Raw genomic sequence first — 10,802 nt, 5'->3', positions numbered from 1 at the left:
AGGCTTTGCACACTAGGTTAATGTTTCAGTTGTAGCGTATAGTTGCCATACTAGAGTGGCCAGCTTTTTTTGCTTCTTTCGCGGATCACAGGTTCGATATGACTACACAGCGGAGACAGTACATACTACAAAAGTTCACATGGGCCAACAATATTGTTGCATGCTTACTGTTTTCTATTTTTTTAGAACGACTAATGATGTATGGTTGTTCATAGAACTGTGGCCGACTTCTTTTTATTTCTTTCGCCAGATTGCATTATCCATTTTGTTTAGGTCAGATGATTTTGCATATGTTGATGCCTGCTTAGTGCCACAATGGAAGAGTCAGTCCCTGGTTACCGGGTGGATCAATTCAGGCAGACAATAGAGCGTTTTACCCTCTATGAGGCGTAAAAAACATATAGATAAGTCGACCACTCCTTCAGGACTGAAAGAATATTCACATAGTGAGCAATTGGAATGAAGCAAAACATTATGTTTTCAGATCACGAAATAAATCATTGGTTTAGGTATGATAACCTCACATGCATACAATGATTTTTCCACTAACATGATATGAATTGTACATGCCTGGTTTGGTTTATGTAGTCAATGTTGCACCTCTTTCTGGGAAGCTGAATAGGAAAGATTTCACATTTACATCACGTATCGGAGGTACATTGTTCTGGCAATTAGTGGTTTCCAAAACATGTCATGGTTACATATTTATCAAGTACAGTGCTTTATGCAAGAAAGCAACCATCGTTGCATGGGGTGAGCATGCCAGTGCGCTGTTGGCGTACAGGCAATCTATATATTGAAGTACTTCAAAATAAACTTGGTGCGCATCTACATTATGTTTCCTTTACGACTTAAAACTGAATTGCCATTTTTATCTAACTTTGAACCGCAAGAGCATCGGCAACTTAAATCTCCTTCTCTCTCATCTATGCATGTAAATGGTGTTCTTCTCTTTTTTATTTTACTCTGCCTACAACTGAACCATCTATGTACTGTGAGGTCCCTTTCCCACGGATGATATAACTCAATTGCGCATCTGCGGAGTGTCTGCTTTCTTGACTATTCCAGGAATGATACACACCGAGTAATAGAGATATGGCAGGTATGTTGATTAATTCCTGCAATCAGGGTCATGTCAAATATTCACAGCTGGCAAGTGAAGTATAGGGACAAAGCGGCTTATACCAGCTAGCCAACCTTCTATATATATGGTTGTTTTGGTATTTTTCTAATACACTGATTTTATCTATAGATAATGTTAATCATATTTTTGGTTGTTCAGGGACAGTAAAAATTGAGTGTATGCACAACCTACCATTTCCCCTCCATCTTTAGTATTTAATTTAGTGATCGACCCTTAGTTGCATACTCCATATCGTTTTTATGTGATGCTGAGGACAGAGGTAGATAATTACTTAAGCGATCTGTGACCACTGATCTACCTGATGATCCTGCAAGAAGCCACATGCCCACTCAAGACGTCCTTGAACCAATCAACCCAGACCTAGGCTGAGGTACACTCCCACACTGACACTTCTCATACTGCTTATAGCTAATCCAGCGTCAATAGACCATCCCCCACCTCATATTTTTCGTATACATGGAAACAAACCCGGCAACCGACAGCAAAATAAGGTAAAATACATGGCGTGATCAACTGGATCGGTGAAAAGAAGGCATACATTTACAAATTATGTATGATTGCACCAGTGTCTGAGTCCGTATATTCGTTGTTTGCAATGCAGGCTGCGGGAAGAGAAGAAATAGACCAAAGAATTGCTCCCAGATTAATAAGCCATCGCCCTTATCCAGGTAAAAATGCAAAGCTAGAGTTAAATTGCATAAACCATGACTAAACACGTAATATTGTGGTAACACTTTCCTTTGTAGCAGGTATGAAAGTTAATAAAGGCCATGGGACTGCAAGAACTAGCCGAGAACCTGTATTGAAGAAGTCATTTTCTCTGCAATGGCCCAGCCGCAACACAAATGTAGGATATGAGCCACCCTTCCAGCAGCTCTACAACAGAGTAAACAGACCATTGGGCTACTCGCTACTGTAATATTGAGTACCTCAAATAAAGTATTATTAAGTGGCATGTATAATTGCAGATCCCTCTCTTAGTTTTACCATCACACCTGCTAGACTAAGCCATCATTCTCTCCTCCAACGATAGAAGTGACTATTGATGCCTTAGAAAGTGGAAAAGCTATACATATTACCATCTTACTTTACTGAATCCTTCATGTTTTGGCTATCAAGAGTATGTTCTGCTTTGGGCACGATGAACCATGTAATGGAATTATTATAAACACTGTTGGATGCTCCTTGCTCTTTTATATGAATATTCTTTGCGGCCCTACCTATCCATAATTAATGCACCACATACCTTGCATGCTTCACGGGCGCGATGTGCCGCTGCGCCACTGCTTCCTAGTTAACATTATAATTACGTTTTCTCCATTTTATGCTTGAACACATGATTTATTATCTATCACCGTATGTGGTTGTCTCTATATCGCACACGCTTCAGTGAGCCGTGTGTGATACTTGTGATGCTAGACGACTAATATTATTGACATCACGTGCATAACTCCAACAATGCACACGGTTGGAAAGATGGTGTGCAAAATATAGGCCCATCAGCCCAACTGACCTAACACTTGCAACTTTCTTATATAAATAAGAACCAGCAACCTTATCCGGTCTCACTCCACTCCAAAACCGCCCTCCTCTTTAGACTACAACTTGTCGGTGAGGCGGAAGCAGCTTTTCGCCAGAGATCTGCCTTGCTAGAACGCTGATGAACTCCGGTGCGACACGTTGGCCGTGGAGTTCGTAGCCAAGACCTTCCGCTGACACGTCTGGTTAAACCGGCTCGTCCTTGACCTCCACCGTGGCCTCGGCAGGGCGAGACTGTGCCCTCGCCCTCCCGCAGGTTTATGTTATTAGTTTTTGCATGTTTACCTTCTATTTTGTAGTTCGGGACTAATCTTAGCGTCGGTGTTTTTGGTGGCAATATTGGATTATTTAGTGAGTTAGATCCATGTTTTATTTATGCGGTTAGATCCATTATTTGTTTATTGCGGTGTGTTACTTAGATCCATATTATTGTTTTATATTGACATGATATGTTATCATGTATTAATATCTACATGTAGAAATGTGTTAATTAGATGTACAAATTTCTTTACATTTATGTATTATCTCTAGCCAACATTTCATATGCCTAGCTAGTCTGGATGTACAAATCTGTTTACATTGCCATTTTTGATACATGTTTCGCATGTTCAACTCTAGGTAGTATTTTATAATATGGATGCAATTTTAGGAACACTGCATAAAAAAGAGTTGATTACCGATCTTATGTCATGGTCTTAGCATCTATTAAGAATAAATAGATAAAGACGTAACCAAAAGGAGGGTGTTAGAGGTAGTGCGTCTGCTAGAATTTTCTTAGAAGGTACTGCTCGTGACTTCCACTCTACTTGGCACTTGATGCAGCCTCCTCACACTTTTGACATAAGAGTAAGTCCATTAATTTCTTAGGTCCTCACATGCATTTCTATCTTCTATTTGTTATTATTCTGAGATGATAAATGTTTTGTTTAGTTTTGCAACATTGTGCTTAGGGTGTCAAGCTCTACAATATGGTTGTTGTGAGGTACCAAGTGTCTCTCGTTCATATAGCACGGCATGATAAGTCGCATGTGGTTAGGGAACCACCTCCAAGTTCCTCTCTAGTAAACGTGCACGAAACCGCTGACAAGATTCAACAAAGACTATAAACCAGTCTTGGGAAGACGGTGGCAGATCTTTCCATAGGAACCTGTCTACGAGGCACAGACGTAACCAACAGTGTCTCATTGGTATAGCTAGCAATCAAATGTATATCGTAATGCATGTATACAAGGGTTGTATCAAATTTACAATCAAAAATACAGAAATTTTGGTAATGTGTTTTGATAAAATGTTGCATGAGTTACTGGTATGTAGGTACTACTAATAGAATTGGTAAAATCATTTGCAATGATTCTGGAAAAGCGCAGCATTAGCTTTAAACTCACTGTCTCCAATTGTCAGAAACACACACGAGAGAAAATGTAACATCCCAAATTTTCAAACAAAGAAGAAAATGAATTTCCTTTTTCCAAAAATGAGAACCTACAAAAACTTTTATTACATATGGTGCTATGCATAGTGCTCCTACCTAATACTTGTGTTATTGCCATGATTGTTTGTTTATTGCATTGAACATATTTCCAAAACCCTAAACCCTAACCTTCTCAAAACCAAATAGGATCAAATATGAAGAAACTAAAATAAAATAAAAAGACATATGTGGGCATATAGCCCTAGTATGCAAATCTTGACCAATACCCTTCTTACCTTTCTAAATGGTTGTGAACCCTTGTTAGACCCCACTAAACCCTAAACCCTATCCTTTTCACCATCCAATTTAAAACAAAATAAAAAGAAATTAAATAAGAAAATGGCCTATGTGCCTATGGCTATTTTTGGTAAAACTTTTACTTAGGCTTTTCTACCTTGATTAGATGTTTTGAAAACATCAACAAACCTAACCTAGTACTTACGAACCAAATCAAGTGAGAAACAAAAATAAAATAAACATATGCACGGAGGCATATGTGGCACATAGCCATATTACCAAATCTTGACCTATGCACCTCTACTTTGCCCAAATGGTTTGAAACCAACACTAAACCCCATCTAACCCTAAATAGACCCTAGACCATGCCTAAGTAAAGCAAGAGGAACAAAATAGAAGAATAAGGAAAAGTGGAATATCACCTCATATGAGGCTATGGCCATTTTTGCAAATCCTTAACCAAGGCCACCATGACTTGTGCCAATGCTTGTGAAACACCAATATATAAATAACAAACACTTTTGCAGCAAAGAAAAACAAATCAAAGCAAAGGAAAGATCAAAATTCAACTACATATGATAATGGTCAAATTGAGCTTTTATATCATCATGCCCACTTTGAGCCCCTGGATTAGAAGATTCTTAAACTAAAATCTCTCACTTCTTTCCACCTCATCCAAGATCATACCAAGATGAACATTTTTGGTGTGGACCATCAGAGTTGACTCTGCCTACATTGACCAATATAAAGGTGACAAGTAGCAACCATGAAACAAAAACAAGATTATACCCAATTTGGCATTTTGCAAATCAACTCTATTTTGAGCACCACCACCACCTTTAGACTTCAAATGTTATATGATTACAACCCACCAAAATTCACTGCAAAATTCGAAAATTACTTTCATGCGGCCATTTTACCAAGCACCTTGTGTGCATCATATCTACCAACTCCCTACACCCAAAAACCCATCAGGTCTTGGCCCAAACCAAGCAAGCTCTGGTCATCCAATGTACTCTCCAGTACTCCCTCCTTCATGACAAACACAAGAGACACCCCGAGGTACACAATTACATCATCTTTCAACCATGCCGAGGCCACCATGCCACTCACCATGCTCACCCTCTCTCCCCTCACCTCCACCAACCAAACCATGTCACCTAGCCTCCCCTTGCTCCGCCGGACCTCGCTAGACACGACCATCCACGAAGGAGACGCCGGCACCGGTCACAACGACGCACGCCCGTACACGCCCACGACGCCCGTAGCGCGCCGAGACGTGTCACTGGACACGACAGGGCACCGATTTCTCCCGTTGACTCCGACCACCCCCAGCCCTCTCCTCTCTCCTACGCACTCACCACGGTACCACCTACCTCCCAGACACCACCATTGGACCACGGGACCCCTGTAGCCACCGTCATCGTCGACGAAGTCCGCCGGTACCGCGCTAGTACACGACGTCTCCCGACCTGCTCCGTCCTCCATTGGCTGCGCCACGACGCGCGTTAGCACCGCATCGACGTCGCCTACAGGACGCCTACCTCACCTTGCCCCTTCGCCGCCCGAATCGACGACGCCATGGTCGACCTCACCCGCACCCTCGGCCACCCCGCCCAGCTATAAAAGGAACACACCCCTGGACGATTTCAGCACACCAGTCGCCTCCCCTCCTTCTTCTAGCTCGCCAAAACCACTTCCCTTCCTCGATTGAGCCCTCAGCCGCCGGAATTTCACCGGAGCCGCCGCGGCAGTAGAAAGATCGCGCGGTCGATTGGCGCCACCTCAGCTCCTCCCACGACCGCCATTCGCCTCGCCTTCGTCAACAACCTCCTCCTGCACCGACGCTCAGCCTCGCTGGAGCCCACGATCGCCGCCGACCCCCTCCCTCCGCTGTGCCGCATGCGCGCTTCTCGTCGACGACGACGACGACGCTCGACCGTCGGATCGTCAGCTAATCTAGCGGCCCACGTTAAAAGGTACCGATTCGGTTGTTAAGACTCGCTGACATGTAGACCCCACCTTGTCAGACGGCCTGCGGCGCGCTGAAGCGTTACTGGGCCAGCCCAACTCTTTCTCCCTCTCTCTGGCCCAAGTTCTTTCCCGCGCAGGCCCAAAAATTTGAATTCGATTTAAATCGTTTCAGTCAATTTCCTTACAGATGCTTGGTTCAAAATTAAATAACTTCAAATCTGGTCAACCAAATTTGGTGAACTTTATATTGTTGGAAAGCTTATGAAAAGCTCCATCCAACCCCACTGGTTTGAACCCTAGATCTATGGTAGAATTTGAATAGTAAAAATAACAAGTTAGAGAGTTTTCAGAATACAAACAAATTTATAAAATCAACCATAATGAGTTTTGAGGTGATTCAAACTCTCATAATTCACATTTCAGAAACTCTAATTGTTTGTGCAAAAATATGATATGGGTACTGTATATGATCATGGGATAGAGCAAAGTATTGGCTATGTAGTCAAATTCTAGCCCATTTAAACTGTTTCAAAATTAGGGTTTCAAATCTATGAGGTGTAGCACCTCATTTAAATCATCTTCCCAAGTGGTATGAAGTAATGTGATGACCCTTGTTGCATGGTCTCATGTTTGCTCACTTGAGGATATTAAATCAAATAGGATTTAAATTGCATGAGGTATAGAACCTCATTTAAATCATGTTTCTCAAATGATAAGTGTGAAGTGTTGACCTTGGTCAACATATGACCATACATTGTTATTTGAGGAGATTAAATCTTAACAAGATTCAATGAGAGGAAATTATTTCTCCAAACTAAAGAGAAACCCTAATCCACATTTCAATGAGAGGAAATTATCTTCCTAACACTAAGTAAGAAAACCCTAGCATGATTTTGGGTTGCAATGCAAAGTGATGATGCTAGATTATCTTGAGTGAGCCCTTAAGGCTAAACTAGTCTACTTAAGTATTGATTGGTGTTTGTATCCTCGTATTCGTTTATAGACGCTAGTACCGGAGACTATCAAGAGGAGGAGGATTTCTACCAAGAAGAAGAAGAGAACTTTGATCACTACCCCAATCAAGGCAAGCTAATATTCTTGCAAGTTACCCAAGTGCAAAGCTCTACAAGAGCAAGGCACCATTACCTTCTACTTTATGCTCAATGATCCTATCCCAAGTTTTTACCTTACAAGTTTTTGATTATCAAAGTTTACTTTTTTGATTCATGATTCACTTGGTCTAGATATGGAGTAGTACAAGAGCATCACACTTAGCCTAGAAAGCTATAAGCTAGTTAGCACCCCTCATGACTAGTTGCTAGTGCTAAAACTAAAAGTGACTACTCTAGATGGGGACTTGTAAAAACCAATGATTTTGAAAACCTTGGAATGATGAGTCATTCTATTGAAAGATTTTGAAGGTGAATATGACTTGTGAATGACTTGGTGAAATGTACCAAAAACTGATGGTTGGGTTCGGATGCGATACCATTCCAATTTTACAAGTACCCCCACAATACCTGAATCTGGGTAAGGCTTAACTGGAAACTTATGTATTTTAGTATGGGTTCCCTCTGAACAAGCGTCATAGGGGTTATGCCGAGGCTGCCTCCATTAAAAGTGAAATGATGTGAAATGAGGTGAATGTCCTACCCAAGCCCCGTGCGGCTCTCGGGTTGACGGCTTGCTCTCACCGGGAGGCCAAGCTCATGGGGAGAGGTGCCTATACTAGGGTATGTAAATGAAAGGTTATGATTGGTATCTCGTGCACTGAGTGTGATATATCAGGGCCAGTTACCCCTGCCGGACTATTGCAATTGTTGTGGCACAAGTGTACGACCTCTGCAGAGTGTAAACCTATTCGAATAGCCGCGTCCGCGGTCATAGACAGTTGGAAAGGCCATACTGTTCCGTCATCAGAACTTTCCCAAAAAAAATATGAGTGGTGACTTGTGACTTGAGTTTGAAAGGTGACTTTGACTTTGAATCACAACAGAGTTGTGGGAATGACACTAATGTTTCCACTTGAGTTAAGTTAGGCAAATGAAGAGTCTTGTTTACTAAATGCTTACGAAATAAAACTGGCTTTATGCAGATGAACCTAGAGCTTAGAACCCCATTGATATAATTGTTAGTGCTTACACCAGTATTAGTTTGCGAGTACTTTAAAGTACTCATGGATGTGTCCCCGGCTATTCAAATGGCCGGACTATGAAGATGAGCCCCGAGCACCAGGATGAAGGACAACAGGATGTCTACGACAACTAGGACCACTCCTGACGTCAACAGTTGTCTGTGGAACAGATGGACCACAACCGCTACTTCGCTTCCGCTATGTGTTTTGTAATTGATCCATAGATCAACTATTATTGTAAGACTGGATCATGTGATCGCTTGTTGTAACACAATTATGAGTTGTAATGAATAATGTTCTGTGATATCAATCTATTATGTCTCGGAAAAACAATATTCCTAGGATTGCGAGGTATGGCATAATAGGCATCTGGACTTAAAAATCCGGGTGTTGTTGACAGAAAATGTGAAGCGTGTGAGAATGTCTCATATTTCCTAAATGATTTATATCAACAAACTTTTTCTGCGATAGATGGCCCCATTCGCGCATGGTTCTATAAACCGTGTGTGATGTAGAATGTGGGAAAATTAGTTCTGAATTTTTTATGCAAATTAAAATTTAAAATTATTAAAATTCAAAATAAATTCTTTAAATGTTATGAAAAATCAGAACTATTTTTACCACATGGTTATTATATTTTAGTGATCTTTAAAATTTGAAGTTCAAAGATTTTATGGTGTGAGAGGTAGAAAAAAAATTAGAGAGAAAAAAGAGCTAGCGCAAATCTTGATGCACTATGAACAATCTAGATACAAAGTGTGCCGTGAGCATGTGCTTGTGAAGAAAGTAATTGGGGATATGGAAGGCATCAAATGTTCAAACTTGCTCCTGCAACCTAATGTGACATTCATACGGAAAACCGGAAGCTTGTCTGGTGGAAAGAAGTACTACAACCTGATGATGTTGGCCAAGGAAGACGCCAAGGAGGAGCAAACAATAGTTGTCGCTTGTTGTTGTGCCTATCCCCCTTAGTCTATGGCCGATGGGACCATGATGCTTGTTGTGGCTCTACGGGGATATGATGACCATGGCTCGTTGCTGGTGGCAGATTGTGTCACTCTCGCTGGGCAACGATATTCCCAGCGATATTTGCGCAATGGATGTCTACAAAGACCCTAGGAAGGTAATGTGGCACGGCCACCATTATAATCTGTGTGGAGGTTGGGGTGGGGAGAAGGTTTTGTGTAATATCCCAGGTATTGGGGTTACAAAATAGAGGAAACAGATGTGTGCATTGCATTCATGCATAGAAAATCTGGGGAATTTTCGCGCTTTAAAGTAAAACAGTCACAGTAACTGAAGTTTCACTTGACCTTGGTGGAATTGAAGTAGCTCATCAAGTCAAGCGCTACAAACCTCAATGTGACTTTGTTCCAACCTTGTTTTGGGTAGAGATGATTTGATCTAAGGGGTTAGATCAAATGGAACTAATAATCAACACAACAATACTTTACTCAATGATCAATTGCTTGATCTTATAACATATCATAATATGGTAATCCTTGCCATAACATAAGAACATCTATTCAAGTACAAACCAAGTAACACTAAAATGGAGAAAACATTCTTGACTATCTTCTCTCTGTCTTAAAACTAAACCATAATCCTACCATGAAACCTCAGGGTATTCACTCCACTTCAACATTGGAGTTATAACATGAAGATCCACTCCAGAAATAGATATTCTTCTCCATTCCAAGTTATTACACATCAAACCTAGAGAGGTGAGAGTTCTATTATAATTATTAGAGAAGCAATAACAAACCTTGAGCTAAACCTTGGATATACATCCAAGTATTCAAATCATCATCTTTAGAAAGAACCCTAGGATATTATTCAAGACAATCCCTAGAGAGAGAAACCATTTATGTTAAACATAGATATTGATGATCACATCAATCCCTATGGAGCCTAACCTTAAGTTAGTATTAAAGTCCTTTCCAAAATGAGAGAGACCAATCATACAAAATATAACTTTATCTATTTAAAAATAAAGGACAACAATTGAACTAGAGTAGTAGGAGTACATCATAACCTAGAATAATCCATTCTTATATATGAGAGAACTCAAGCTATTGAGTTACACTAAAAATAGATGAGGCAACACCTGGGTTTGAGAAAGAGAACTATTCTTAGGACCAGATGATCATATCATCATTGTTGAGTAGAACCCTAACATAATATCTCAGGCATTTTCCTGGGATATAAAACTATTGAGACAACCATGACCATCCCAGTAAGTAAAATAGAAGTGCTATACCTTAATTGAACAAGACAATGCTTGATCATTGAAGTGAGAATTC

General features: G+C 40.8%; 1 long non-coding RNA gene across 1 annotated transcript; it reads left to right on the top strand.

Moving 5' to 3' along the window:
* The first annotated feature begins 1,728 nt into the window (after positions 1 to 1,728).
* LOC124666733 lies at positions 1,729 to 2,283 on the top strand. The gene is made up of 2 exons (XR_006991005.1): positions 1,729 to 1,812; positions 1,894 to 2,283. It is a non-coding gene; the product is annotated as an uncharacterized LOC124666733 (long non-coding RNA).
* The last annotated feature ends 8,519 nt before the right edge of the window (positions 2,284 to 10,802 follow it).

Source organism: Lolium rigidum, chromosome 6 (assembly GCF_022539505.1).
Source record: "Lolium rigidum isolate FL_2022 chromosome 6, APGP_CSIRO_Lrig_0.1, whole genome shotgun sequence".
In the NCBI taxonomy this organism is placed as follows: Eukaryota; Viridiplantae; Streptophyta; class Magnoliopsida; order Poales; family Poaceae; genus Lolium; species Lolium rigidum.
Note: the sequence above shows the minus strand (reverse complement) of the source record. Positions and strands in the feature narration are given on the sequence as shown.